Source organism: Hylobates moloch, unplaced genomic scaffold (genome assembly GCF_009828535.3).
Source record: "Hylobates moloch isolate HMO894 unplaced genomic scaffold, HMol_V3 SCAFFOLD_11, whole genome shotgun sequence".
Taxonomy (NCBI): domain Eukaryota; kingdom Metazoa; phylum Chordata; class Mammalia; order Primates; family Hylobatidae; genus Hylobates; species Hylobates moloch.
The window spans coordinates 55497555-55512127 of NW_026652286.1; the positions used below are offsets into that span (position 1 = coordinate 55497555).

A 14573-nucleotide genomic window follows, 5' to 3' on the forward strand; every position below is an offset into this window, starting at 1 on the left:
CGAGGTTAGGGGTCCCAATGATCCCAACAGGATGTAAGCATAGTACTCAACAGGTGCTTTTTCAGCCCATGCCCCTCTGTCCCTCTCCCCCTTTCCTCATCTAGTGATCCTCAGTGCCTATTGTTTCCATGTTTACCATCATATATTCAATGTTTAGCTCCTACTTATAAGTGAGAACATGTGTATTTGGTTTTCTGTTATTGGCATTAGGTTGCGTAGGATAATGGCTCCAGCTCCATCCATGTTGCTACAAAGAGTATAATTTCCTTATTTTTATGGCTGCATTATATTCCATGGTGTATATGTACCACATTTTCTTTATCCAGTCCACTGTTGATGGGCACTTAGGTTGATTTCATGTCCTTGCTATCGTGAATGGCACTACAATGAACGTACGGTTGCATGTGTCTTATTTTTTTTTTTGGTCTTAAGACAGAGTTTCGCTGTGTCACCCAGGCTGGAGTGCAGTCGTGCATGGCTCACTGCAGCCTCAACTTCCTGGGCTTAACTGATCCTCCTGCCTCAGTCTTCCAAGTAGCTGTGACTACAGGTGTGCACTACCACAACTGGCTAATTTTTGCATGTTTTGTAGAGATGGGGTCTTGCCATGTTGCCCAGGCTGGTCCAGAACTCCTGGGCTCAAACTATCCACCCGCCTAGGCCTCCCAAGTGCTGGGATTACAGGCATGAGCTGCAGTGCCCAGCTCTGTGTCTTTTTGATGGAATGAGTTATTTTCCTTGGGGTATATATCCAGTAGTGGGATTGCTGGGTTGAATGGTAGTTGTATTTTAAGTTCTTTGAGAAATCTCCAAACTGCTTTCCATAGTGGCTGAACTAGTTTGCATTCTCATCAACAGAGTTTAAGCGTTCCCTTTTCTTCACAGCCTAACCAATGTGTGGATTTTTTTTCTTAATAATTGCCATTCTGATGGGTGTGAGATGGCATCTCATTGTAGTTTTGATTTGCATTTCGCTAATGATTACTGGTGTTGAGGATTTTTTCACGTTTGTTGGCTATTTGTATGTCTTCTTTTGAGAAGTGTGTATTCATGTCCTTTGCTCCTTTTTTTAATTGGATTGTTTTATACTTCTTGGTTTGTTTAAATTCCTTGTAGATCCTGGATGTTAGACCTTTGTCAGATGCATAGTTTGCAAATATTTTCTCCCTCCCATTCTTAGGCTATCTGTTTACTCTGTTGGTAATTTGTTTTGCTGTGCAGAAGCTCTTTAATTAGGTCCCACTTGTCAGTTTTTATTTTTGTTGTAATTGTTGTTGGGGACTTAGCTATAAATTCTTCTCCAAAGCCTGTGTCAAGAAGGGTATTTCCTAATTTTTTTTCTAGGATTTTTATAGTTTGAGGTCTTACTTTTAAATCTTTAATCCAGCTTGAGTTAATTTTTGTATATGGTGAGAGGTGGGGGGGTCCAGTTTCATTCTTCTGCATATGGCTAGCCAGTTATCCCACTACCATTTATTGAATAGGGAATGCTATCCATGTTGCTTATTTTTGTTGATTTGGTCGAAGACCAGATGGTTTTAGGTGTGTGGCTTTATTTCTGGGTTCTCTATTCTGTTTTACTGGTCTATGTGTCTGTTTTTGTAACACTATCGTGCTATTTTGATTACTTTAGCCTTATAGTATTGTTTGAAGTCTTGCTTTGTTCTTTTTGCTTAAGATTGCTTTGACTATTCAGGCTCTTTTTTGGTTCCAAATTAATTTTAGAAGAGGTTTTTCTAGTTCTGTGAAAAATGATGTTGGTATTTTGATAAGGATAGCGTTAAATCTGTAAATTACTTTGGATAGTATGGCCATTTTAACTGTATTGATTCTTCCAACCCATGAGTGTGGAATATTTCTCCATTTATTTGTGTTGTCTCTGCTTTCTTTCAGTAGTGTTTTGTAGTTCTCCTTGCAGAGATCTTTCACCTCCCTGGTGAGATGATCCTGAGTATTCCATTTTCTTTGTGCCTATTGTAAATGGGATTGTGTTCTTGATTTGATTCTCAGCTAGAACATTATTGGTGTATAAAAATGCTACTGACTTTTTGTACATTGATTGTGTATCCTGAAACTTTACTGAATTCGTTTATCAGTTCCAGGGGCCTTTGGGAGAATCTTTAGGGTTTTCTAGGTATAGAATCATATCATTGGCAAAGAGAGATAGTTTACCTTTCTCTCTTCCTATTTGAATATCTTTATTTCTTTCTCTTGCCTGATTGCCCTGGCTGGGACTTCCAGTACTATGTTGAATAAGGGTGGTGAGAATGGGCATCCTTTTCTTGTTCCAGTTCTCAAGGGGAATGTGTTTCCAGTTTTAGCCTGTAGTAATTTAGTAATATATTTATGAAACTCCAAAAAGTGAATAGCCAGAGTTTCACTTCTTCTTTTTTTTTTTTTTCTGAGACAGAGTCTTGCTCTATCACCCAGGCTGGAGTGCAACGGTGTGATCTTGGCTCACTGCAACCTCAGACTCCCGGGTTCAAGCAATTCTCCTGCCTCAGCCTCCCAAGTAGCTGGGATTACAGGCGTGCGCTGCCACACCCGGCTAATTTTTGTATTTTTAGTAGAGGTGGGGTTTTGTCATGTTGGCCAGGCTGGTCTTGAACTCTTGACCTCAGGTGATCCACCCATCTCGGTCTCTCAGAGTAATGGGATTACAGGCAGATGTGAGCCACTGCACCTGGCCTAGAGTTTCACTTCTAAGAAGCTATCCAAAGTAAATAATCACATCTGTAGCTAAGATTTTTGAAAAGGATGACTATTGCAATGTTATTTATAGTAGTGAAAAATTAAAAATAGTCTAAATATTCAAAAGTGATTAAATAACTTGCAGAAGTGTCCCAATTTGGAATATTATGCAAGAATTTAGTATTTTTAAAAATAATCTTAGAGACAGGAAAATCCTTATACATGTATTATAATTATAATTATATACATGATTATAATTCTGTTAAATGATAGGCTCCCTGCTCGGGAGGAGCTCACAGACTAGTGGAAGATACAGACCAGTAAGTGTTATCACAATATTTTACTTACCTTAAGGAATTATTATGAAAAAAGTGGATCTCTTTATATATTAATTCATGTTACTATTATTTATATTACCGTAAAGCTCTCTCTGTAACACACATATACAGTGTTGATTATTAAAGTTGGGCCAATCATGTTCTCTTTGATGGAACTGGCAATTAGATCCAGGGATTCTTAATCATTCTCTGAGGCTGCCTGGAACTATATCGAGTGAGTGCAGGAGCTTGGGGCATCCATAATCTACCATGCAGTCCAGAGAAGTATAGGAAGGAAAAGCAGTAATAGCAGATGAAGTGAGTCCAGATAGTATTCAGCTAATAGATAACAGCTCCTCTCTGAGACCTCCTAATGCTCCTGTGTATTTTCAGATCCTCCTTTGTTGCTATTGTTTGTTTGCTAAACATCTTAATTTATAAAAATATTTTTCCATAAATTTGTTAATGTTTTCTCATATGTTTGTTGAGAGGAATAGAGAAGATGATGCATCTAAAATACTTAGCACTGGACGTGGCACATACAAGCACCCAATAAACAATAATAACACCTGCTTACTCAGTGTTAGGAAATAATTTCCATGGATCTCTCATGTTTCTGTATGTTTTGCAAATGGAGGTCTTCTCTGCCTTTTTTTGTGGCAGTTTTGTATAATGAACAACCTTAGGAAATATAGCATCTCTCTCTGGAGCAAAAGGCCTCATGCTTACTGCCTATTATAAAAGATTTGTGTTCTCATAGCTCAGGGTTCCTCTCTGTAATGCAATGTACTGCACATGCTCAGGCGTCTACATTAGCCCCAGCTGCATCATCCCCATGGAACTTGGGGCCAAGGGGAGCGGACAGAAATATGCTGATACTCGTGCTGCTTGCTGCACCATCAGTAATTGGGTTCTTTGTTTCTAGCAAGGAGTGTCATGTCTTCTACCAGCATCCATGCAACCATGACAGGATAACTTGATAGCCTGCCAATAGGGTAAGATCTTGGACTGTTCACAATATTATTCTTCTCTGGACTTTTAAACATTTTCATTTTTCCAATTTTACTTACAGAAATATCTGAGTGCCAGCTAGGTTTAAGATTAGATGTGAGGAATGTAAAGAAAACCAGTTCAATCCAACAACTATTCAAGTTCTTACTACGTGCAAGGATTTCTGCTAGGATACGCAAGGATTGCAAAGATTTCTGCTCTCCAGTAATTTGTAATATATTAATAACTGAGAGAATAGAACAAGCATTTTAATAGCCTTCAACACAGAGCTTTAATAGATTAGTGTCATGTAAATGTTAAGAAAATAATAAATCCTATAATTCAGTTGAAGGTTAAATGCTTTTTGGTAATGGTTATCAAGAAGACATAGGATTTGAACCTTAAGGGTTTTAGTTAGTAGAGGTTGTAAGAAAAGAGGTCCAGGAGTGAGGAATGGAGTGAGCAAGTACAATTTACTCATCTCTTTGCTCCTTCCTACTCAGGGACTTTGCATATGGTAAGGCATCACTGCTCAACTTGGAGCTCTTTCTCCTCTTTATCTGGCCAATTCCTTTATATCTTTCAGATCCCAGTTTAAATGGTGACTCTTCAGAGTAACTCTTTAAGAAGTCATTCCCACTCAAACAACATGCAGATTTGGTACTTTTGTTATGGACTCATACAGCAACCCAGCCTTCCCATGTCTCTGCACTTAATATTTGTTTTCTCCATTATGGTAGAGACCATATCTGTCATGGTGTCTCCAGTGCTTACCATGCCTGGGCCATAACAAGTTTTTGGTAAGTGTGTGTTGAATGAATGAGTGAATGTTCAAAATGTGGTCATAGTTTGGTGAGGAAACTTCGTAGACTGGGGCATAGGAATTACATGAAGATTGGGTGGAATTGGGTGAATAAAATGAAAAAGGTAGAATAAAAAAGACTAAGGAAATTGAATTTCATGCAGTGGACTTGCAGGAGATTTTGAAATTTTTTGAGCTAAAATAGATAAAAATCAGTTTGAGTTTCTTTCTAGAAAATAACTATTTGCCATTCGCTACTGTAGGCAAATAAATCCTTTCCTCTTCCAATGTCTGATGAGATGGCCTGGACATGAGAAACGCTCCCCTGCTGAAAGCAGCCTAGTTTATCTAAACCTCAAAAGGCCGACAGGGTAGCAGGGAAGTGGGTCCTGGTGTTTTTCATTGCAAATAACCACTTTTATGATTTTTTACCTTTATAAGCTCCCATTTAAACACAGCTTACACTCTTTACCAACAACATGTATGAAGCCACTACTTATTTTCCTATTTTCCATTAATTCAAGATAAGCTACTGTTGGTGAGTGGGAGATAAGCAGTGCTGATTTAACAGTAAGCTGATAAATTTACAGGGAAAGGCGAAGATACTTGCCAATTTCTTCGGTGGTTTCCAATTTCATCTCCAGCGATGATACAGTTTTTTGAGGCATTTTAATATGTGCAAATCCTCTTGAGGACCCCATTGCTCCAGTACTCTTTCCTCTGATGTTTAGAGGTCTGGGGTCCCAGCTTGGGCAAAATTGTATCAGATGACCAGAGATCACCCAGGACTATGACTGTAGCTCTGGTGACTTCATGGAGACAGAATGCAGCCTGGACTGCTCACATTTGTCAGTCATCTTCTCTTGGAATAGGTGATGTGAAGGAATCTCGATGTGTTTTAAAGCCTGTGAATGAGGCATTGAGAAAGAGAGAGCTCTGGACCAAATGGGTTTCATTTTCTTCCTTAGCTTACTTGGAGCTCTTGCCACTAGGGGGAGTATGTGAAAAGAACAAAGGACAATGCTTCTTTGCTCTCATCTCTGAAGCTGAGTCAGAGGGCCCATTGTCACAAAAGCTTTGTGTAGCTTTATGTTAATTTCACATTTTGCATGGCTTGAAAGTGACTATCAGCCCCTATTCCCTGAAAATCTGGGGAAATTTTTTTTTCCTAATTATACAGGGAGGCTGGCAATGACACCCGATTCCGAGTTTGCCCATTAAAATAAATCAAAGAAAAGAATGATTAAAAGAATGGTAGAAAAGAGGAGGAAAGAGCCGTCAAAACATTATATACTTTGCAATGTTAAGTCATAACCTGGTGTCCCTCATTGATTACTCATTTTTTCTTTGAATGACTGTTGAACACTATTTATCGTGCCAGGCACTGTGCTAAGCCATGAAGATATAAACATAAAACACAGTCCTGCTCTCAGATTGTCAACAGTCTATTGTAATAAATATTATGATGAAGGGTAGTATAGGCTGCCAAGGGAATGCATAAGAGAGGCTTATACTACCCTAAGCAGGGATCCGTGGAAAGGCATTAGTTTGAAAGGATGTGTGAAAGACAATTTGGTTAAATGGATTTGGTGAATGGTGATGTGGAGTATGTTGTGTGGAAAAGGCAACAGCACTTGCAAAAGCCGGGAAGTGTGTGTGAGAGAGGCTGGTTCATTTGGGAACGGAGAGAATGACTGGAGCAATGGGTTAAGGGTAGAGAAATTCAGAAGGTGAGGTTGGAAAAGGTGAGGCTGGCCTTCAAGGTCTTTTTTACTTTATCCATGAGTAAGAGGAATCACTGAAGGGCATTAGGCTAGGGAGTAGCTTGGAAAAGAAAGGTGGCCAGGCATGGTGGTTCACCCTGTAATCGCAGCAGTTTGGGAGGCTGAGGTGAGGGGATCAGTGGAACCCAGGAATTTGAGACCAGCCTGGGCAACATAGCGAGCTCCTGTCTCTATAAAAATTAAAAAAAATTAGCTGGGCAATGGGACACATGCCTGTAGTCCCAGTTACACAAGGGGCTGAGGTGGGAAGATCTCTTGAGTCCAGGAGGTCAAGGCTATGGTAAGCCCTGACTGCACCACTGCATTCCAGCCTGGGCAACAGAGACCCTGTCTCAAAAACGAAAACAAAAAAAGATGAAAAGAAAAGGAAAAAAAACAAAAGGGTGTTTGCCTGCCCTTTGCTGAGTCCTTTAGCCATCAAGGCTGTGTATTTCACCTAGGTTCCCTGTCCTAGGTACTGATATGGAAAACCCTAGACATCTGCCCCTTTTGTGCTCAGAGAAGACCCCTGGCCTGGCAGAGCCTACAGCTCCAGCCTCAAGGTACCTCATTGGAGAAGTCCTCCTCATTGTATGACTTGGCTGCCTCAGACCTCACTGGGAAAGACCAGGGAAATAGGATTTTGGGGTCTTAACTTTGGAGTTCATTTTCTGCACTGGGGTATAGCAGTGCTGAAAAATCTCACTAAACTCTCAGCGTGGTCTGTATCCTTCCTGTCTCCAACAACAAGGTGGGGCATTCTTCCTCAAAAATTCTTCATATGTAGGTGTTGCCTTATCTCCTGTCTTACACACATGAGCTCATTTGAGCTCCTTGGCAACTCCATGAGCTGGGTACCATTGCTCCTGTTTCATAGATGGGAAAACTGAGGTTCAGAAGGCTGAAGTGACTTGTCCCAGGTCACAGAGCAAGTACGTGGTAGAACTCATAATCGATTATGCTGCACACTGCACAGATAAGTCACCCCTGTTCCTTCCACCAATTTATTTTAACTGGGTACATGGCACAAATTGTGAAATTATGTGTACTCTTAGGGACACATCATCCCTCATACTCCAAGAAACAGTACAGGAGTGACAAATGGGTTTCATCTTCATGCCAACACCCTTCAATTGACCATGGCTGCTTAGAACAAAGTGATGAGTGTTGTAAGGCCACATCTTGGTGCAGCAGTAAAGAATACATGATTGATTGGTAATATCTGCTATGAATGCAGGAGAGAAAGGGGGCATCACATATGCCATTTCTAGATTATATATTCCCCTTAGGCTGCCATAATCCTGCACTGGCCACGACATTTCTACTGACTCCCACCTTCACCCCAACACCCATTTTGCTCATTTTCTCTTATTCCTTCCCTTCCTTGCTGAAATTGTTCCCACCCATTTAACAATAGCTTCAACTTACTGAGGGTGTACTGGGTGCCAGGCACTTTGTGTATATTATTTCTAATTCTCCAACAATCATGTAAGGTAGGTAGAGGCAAAAACAAGACTTAGAGGGGTTAAGTAGCTTGTCCAGGGACATACAACAAGCTGGAATTTCAACCCTGAACCACATGGAAAACTTTGCATTTTTATAATGGGTAATGAAAACCTTCATATTCACTGTTTACTTTGAGCCTCACGATAGCCACGGGAGGTAGTTTTCTGGGTTTGCAACTGAGGGAGCTTGAGGCTCAGGGGAGAGGCGCTGATTATCTAGTGACACAGTCACAGCGCCTGACTCCTACCTCAGGCCTTTTCCTGCTACTACCTTAGGCTCTGGGGAAGGGCCCTTGACTCCACAAAGCTATCTCTTAAGAACTGGTCTATACTACTGTGGGGAGAATTTGGGGGCCCTTCATTGATTTTACTCCTGCCAGCCTTACCCTGTTTTCAGCTCTTATCATCAAGAAGGTCTTTCTTTTATTGTTGGCTGTTTGTGTAATTTAGGTCATTTCTTTAAAAAAATTTGTTGAGGAGAAACTCACATAACATAAAATTAACCATTTAAACCTGAACAACTCAGTAGCATTTCGTACACTTACAATGTTGTGCAACTTCCACCTCTATCTAGTTCCAAAATATTTCCATCCCTCCAAAGTAAAATTCCCGACCTATTTGGCAGGTTTTTCCCCTTCCCCACTCCTCTCAGCCCCTGACTAACACCGATCTGCGTTCTGTCTCTATAGATTCATCTCTTCTGGATATATCATGTAAATTGAATCATACATGTTACCTTTTGTGTATGGCTTTTTTCATTTAGCAAAATATCTTGGAAGTTCATTGTGTTGCAACATGCATCAGTACTTAATTCCTTTTCATGGCCAGTATTCTATTGCACATAATCAGTACCATGATTTGTTTATCCATCCATTGATTGATAGACATTTGGGGTCTTTTTACTTTATGGCTATTATGAATGATGCTGCTATGAGCATGTGCATACATGTACTTGTCTGAATATCTTTTTTCAGTTCTTTGAGTATCTGTGTAGGAGTGAAATTGCAGGGTCATGTGGTAATTCTACATTTAAAAGGCCCACTTCTGTTTGTTTGATATTACTGGATGTAGATGTACATGTTGATCATGAAGAAAGCCAGCCTTTTCTGAGCTATATAATTTTGACATCTGGCTTTATTTGGGAAACTTTTAAACCAGGGTTACCCATTACAGTTACAGTTTCCCTGAGGCAAACCCTAAAATAGGCATTTAAAGAAATAGTAGTTCTTTTTTATCACATCCATCCTATGTGCCAAGGAGAGTGCTAAGCACTCTTTGGACATGAGCTTTAGTCCCCAGAACAACACTGCCTAATGGTAATTATTATACCCCTCTTACAGATAAAGATGCTGAAGTTGGCCGGGTGCGGTGGCTCACGCCTGTAATCCCAGCACTTTGGGAGGCCGAGGCGGGCGGATTACGAGGTCAGGAGATCGAGACCATCCTGGCTAACACAGTGAAACCCTATCTCTACTAAAAATTAGCCAGGCGACATGGTGGGCGCCTGTAGTCCCAGCTACTCGGGAGGCTGAGGCAGGAGAATGGCGTGAACCCCCGGGGGCAGAGCCTGCAATGAGCCGAGATCGCGCCACTACACTCCAGCCTGGGCGACAGCGAGACTCTGTCTCAAAAAAAAAAAAAAAAAAAGAAGAAGCTGAAGTCTAAAATGGTTAGAGAGCTTGTTCAGTGCCATGTAGGTTCTAGTGGTGGGATTTGAAGCTTTGGATGTCTGATCCCAAAGAACATCTTTCTGCTACACCAAGCAGTCTTCCTCAAGAACTTTCTAGGCTGCTGCTGTCAGCTATGTTGTTGACCTTTTATGAGAAAAGAGTAGCCAGCTTTTGCTGTGGGATTTTTCACAATAAAAGCATAGCATTTATCAGGATCACTTTGATTGGTAAATGCAGAAATCTTAAAAGGGGAATGTAAAATAATAACTATATAGGGATAGTTCAGGAACTCCAAAGGCAGTAGTGCATGAAGGTCTCAGAAAGGATTGGAAGTGGAGCTTGGAAAGCTTCTAAGAACCAGGGAATTTTCTATCTCCATCTCTTACCCATGCTTCTCTCCGTGTCTGCTGCCTTATTTCTCTACATTGATTGGTTTTCTCTGATACCTAGTGCATGGGATAGAAAATGGTATGCCACAGTGTCTGCATTTATATCTCCCCTGTTCAAGAGAGTAGCCAGCTGAGTCTGGCATCACTTAGTTCCAATTTCAAGTTGCCAGGGAAGGGACTTCGATTGGCTCCACTTAGATTGGTCACCCAACCTTTGACTGAAAACTGTGGCTACATAGCAGAGCCACATACATTCCTGCTAAGACCATTTGGAGGGAAGTGGATTGATAATCCTTTGCGAAATAGATGAACATTCATTGGTGGAAGACCCAGAGATGACAAAGCGTATCCTCTCCATCTTTCACAAGAACATCTGTGAACCAGACATGAGAGAATTTGAAATGGAGAAACTGCAATACTCTAAGCTGTTATAGGCAGAGAGGAATGTCTGTGAAACATTGGAAGTAGCCTCTATAGTAGAGGACCTCTGGATAGTGTAGGAAACTTCTAAAGGTGGTACTTGCATCTGGAAGTGGTGTTCTTCTCTCTAGAAGGAGACACATGCAACATTGTTCAACTCCAGAGCAGCTGCAGAGATGCCAGCAGGATTGTGAACCTCTTTTAACATTTTATGGTCATTTGCATTGGTATATTAGGAATAACAGCCACTAGACCCATTAGAATATTGAGGTAGTGACCCAATTCACACTTAATGTATGATCTTGGAACTGCTACAAATAGACAGACTAAAAATTCTCAAACTTTCAAAACTAGGAGGTGGCTATTAAAGGCAGATGTGTAGAACATGGGCCCTCTGAGGCCTAGAGAAGGATTGTAATGCAGAATCAGGATGACAAATGGAGACCTTCCGGACAAGAATGTGGCAGAAATGTGTCTTTAGACATACCTGAAGGTATAGCTAAGGATCAAGGGTTTCACTATTCCTGAAGATCCCCTCCTACTCCACTGTGGTGGTTATAATTGGTTTTATTAATATGTATACTTAAGGTTAAAAAATTTGCATAGTAGTATGTATGGTTATTCCATAGCATGGGCTTGTTTATTCTCAACTTTTTTGCAGGCATTATAAGGTTCCAAACTTTGAATTTTACAGATAAGATTCTGTTGTCCAGAATGGGTAGAGCGGATACACAGCTTGCCGTAAAAAATGCAATGTGAATATAGCTTTTTTTTGTATTTAGGGCCTTGAGAGAGACACCACTTATGTTGCCACCCTGGTCAAATCGATGCCAAGATGACAGCATGGTTTTTGACAAGACAGCCGGCTCTTGAGTTGATAGGCATGTGCAAAGAGCCTAATCCTCCTGGCTTAAATTATTGAGACAATTGCCTTAGACAATACCCTTAAACTTAGCAGCCCAGCCAGCACAAAAGAGAAATGTCCAAATCTTTATTTTTTTGGAAAGGAAGGAACTAGAAGACATTCTCATCTGATTCTGAAATATGAAGTCTGTGGCCCTGGAACATAAGCAGATTCTTCACAGAAATTTATGACAAGGAGGAGCAAATCTTGGAACCAGTCTTCCCTTTGCCTACCAAATGATCAAACAGTAATTATCACATTTACGGGGTAATTGTTCCAATTGTAGCAGAATGAGGTGCTCCAGCCCTCTTCTGCAGACACAAATAGAATTGCTATGAAGATGGAACAATGCTTCAAGAACAGCTTGCTTTGAGCTGGTTCTTTTTATAGTGAATCTAGGGTCAGGGAAAGGTGCTGTGTGGACACCCCTGAAACTCTTCCCCCTTCTCTCTGCATGGCCGGACCCATTGAACACCCACCTGCAGACACAGACCCAGACCCCAAAGTAGCACCAATCGTGACCTAATACCTTAGGGCTTAAAGTTGTTCTTATCAGATCCCTGAACTTGGACAGGAGTTGGTATTTCTCAGATATGACACACGGCAGATGATGTGGGGAGTTTGGCTTGAGATGCTTTTACAGGGCAGGATGAGGACAATAATCCTTCGATAATAGGGTTACCAGCAGAGGAAGAGAGGAAGGAAGGAAGCGAAATATCACATGGTGAGCAACTACTATGTAGTATGTACTATGTACTACTATGTAGTCTAGGCACTGTGCAGCACATTTCCTCATATGTCATTTAATTAGGCATCAGGGTCCCAGGGAATTAAAGCACAGTGGACAGAAATGACAGGGTACAATGTTTGGGAGTCAACCAGGTAAGCAGTCTTTATGTGGGTGTGCTGAGGTCCTGACCTTATAGTCTTTGGCTTCTGCTAATCAGGAGAGCCACTTGTGAGCCACTGGAGAGAACTTAGACAAAATGGTGGCAGGGAGATGAGCCCAGTGGAGTTCAGAAATTATTTTTTTCTCCCTCTAGGTGTAGAGTGTCATGGAAAGGAGGTGAGGGCAGGGGAATGATGAGAAATGAAGCAAGAGCAAAATCCTGAAAGGCCTTGTATGTTACAAAGAAAAATTTGGACTTTCTCCTGGGATTTTAGAAAGATATAGAAGGGTTTTAAGCATACAATTTCTTTTTTTTTTTTTCTTTTTTTTTTATTATTTTAGGTTTTAGGGTACATGTGCACAATGTGCAGGTTTGTTATATATGTATCCATGTGCCATGTTGTTTCATTTAGCATTAGGTATATCTCCTAATGCTGTCCCTCCCCCCTCCCCCCACCCCACAACAGTCCCCGGAGTGTGATGTTCCCCATTGTTCAATTCACACCTATGAGTGAGAACATGCGGTGTTTGGTTTTTTGTCCTTGCGATAGTTTACTGAGAATGATGTTTTCCAGTTTCATCCATGTCCCTACAAAGGACATGAACTCATCATTTTTTATGGCTGCATAGTATTCCATGGTGTATATGTGCCACATTTTCTTAATCCAGTCTATCGTTGCTGGACATGTGGGTTGGTTCCAAGTCTTTGCTATTGTGAATAGTGCCGCAATAAACATACGTGTGCATGTGTCTTTATAGCAGCATGATTTATAGTCCTTTGGGTGTATACCCAGTAATGGGATGGCTGGGTCAAATGGTATTTCTAGTTCTAGATCCCTGAGGAATCACCACACTGACTTCCACAATGGTTGAACTAGTTTACAGTCCCACCAACAGTGTAAAAGTGTTCCTATTTCTCCACATCCTCTCCAGCACCTGTTGTTTCCTGACTTTTTAATGATGGCCATTCTAACTGGTGTGAGATGGTATCTCACTGTGGTTTTGATTTGCATTTCTCTAATGGCCAGTGATGATGAGCATTTTTTCTTGTGTTTTTTGGCTGCATAAATGTCTTCTTTTGAGAAGTGTCTGTTCATGTCCTCTGCCCACTTTTTGATGGGGTTGTTTGTTTTTTTCTTGTAAATTTGTTTGAGTTCATTGTAGATTCTGGATATTAGCCCTTTGTCAGATGAGTAGGTTGCAAAAATTTTCTCCCATTCTGTAGGTTGCCTGTTCATTCTGGTGGTAGTTTCTTTTGCTGTGCAGAAGCTCTTTAGTTTGATTAGATCCCATTTGTCAATTTTGGCTTTTGTTGCCATTGCTTTTGGTGTTTTAGACATGAAGTCCTTGCCCATGCCTAAGCATACAATTTCATTTGGAATTGGAATCTCATTTTGGCTGCCCAGTGGAGATGGGAAGAATAAGATGCAGAGTGAGAAGGTTGTTGGTGGAGAGCATGCTACATGCTAGAGAGATAGTATCTTGTCAGGAATTTTTTAGTTGCTAGTGACAGAAACTTACATTGTGAACCAACCCCATTTTGGTTGCACAAACTTCCTCCTGTATAGATACATGGCAGCATGGTTGCAGATGCAGTCTGGCTTCAGGAACTACTGGAACAGGGGCTTGAACATGACCACGCCTCTTGCTATCTCTCAGTTGTACTTCCTTCTCCCTGCCAGCTTTGCCAGCTATAGAGTAGTGGTTGAGATGGTGGGCTCTGGAGCCAGAGGGTTGTTGTTACTTACTAGCTGTGTGACACTGAGCAAGTCACTTAATCTTGCTGCACCCCACTTTTCTCATCTATAAACAAGAATGATCATATCATTTACCTCTTGGAGTTGTTGTGAGGACTAAATGAGTTAATGCACTTAAAGGGCTTGGCACAGTCCCTGGTACGTAGAAGGTGCTTAATAAGCGTTAGCTGTTATTGGTGTTATTTATATTATTTGAATGCAGATTGTCTTTTCCAGATGGTAGGAAAATAGGCTCTGACAGCTCTTACATGTTACATCTGACTTCAGGTACCAGAGAGATACTGACTAAATGTTTCCTAGTTCCAAGTCCAAATATCTGAAGGGAAAAGACTTGGAGGCCAAGTTGAGTTTGATTCCACTTTTGGCCCAATCAACCTGGTCAAGTGGACAAGTACCATGATTATTCTACTTTGATCTGTGTCTTATATATAGATACAAGGATCACCAAGATGAGGCCCTGGCCAGTCTAGAGGGTG

General features: G+C 41.0%; 1 protein-coding gene across 1 annotated transcript in view; it reads left to right on the forward strand.

Moving 5' to 3' along the window:
• The window catches only part of ANKRD42 (ankyrin repeat domain 42), a 114714-nt gene that overhangs the window by 98923 nt on the left and 1218 nt on the right, over nucleotides 1-14573 (forward strand). The gene's annotated exons all lie outside the window — the stretch shown is intronic.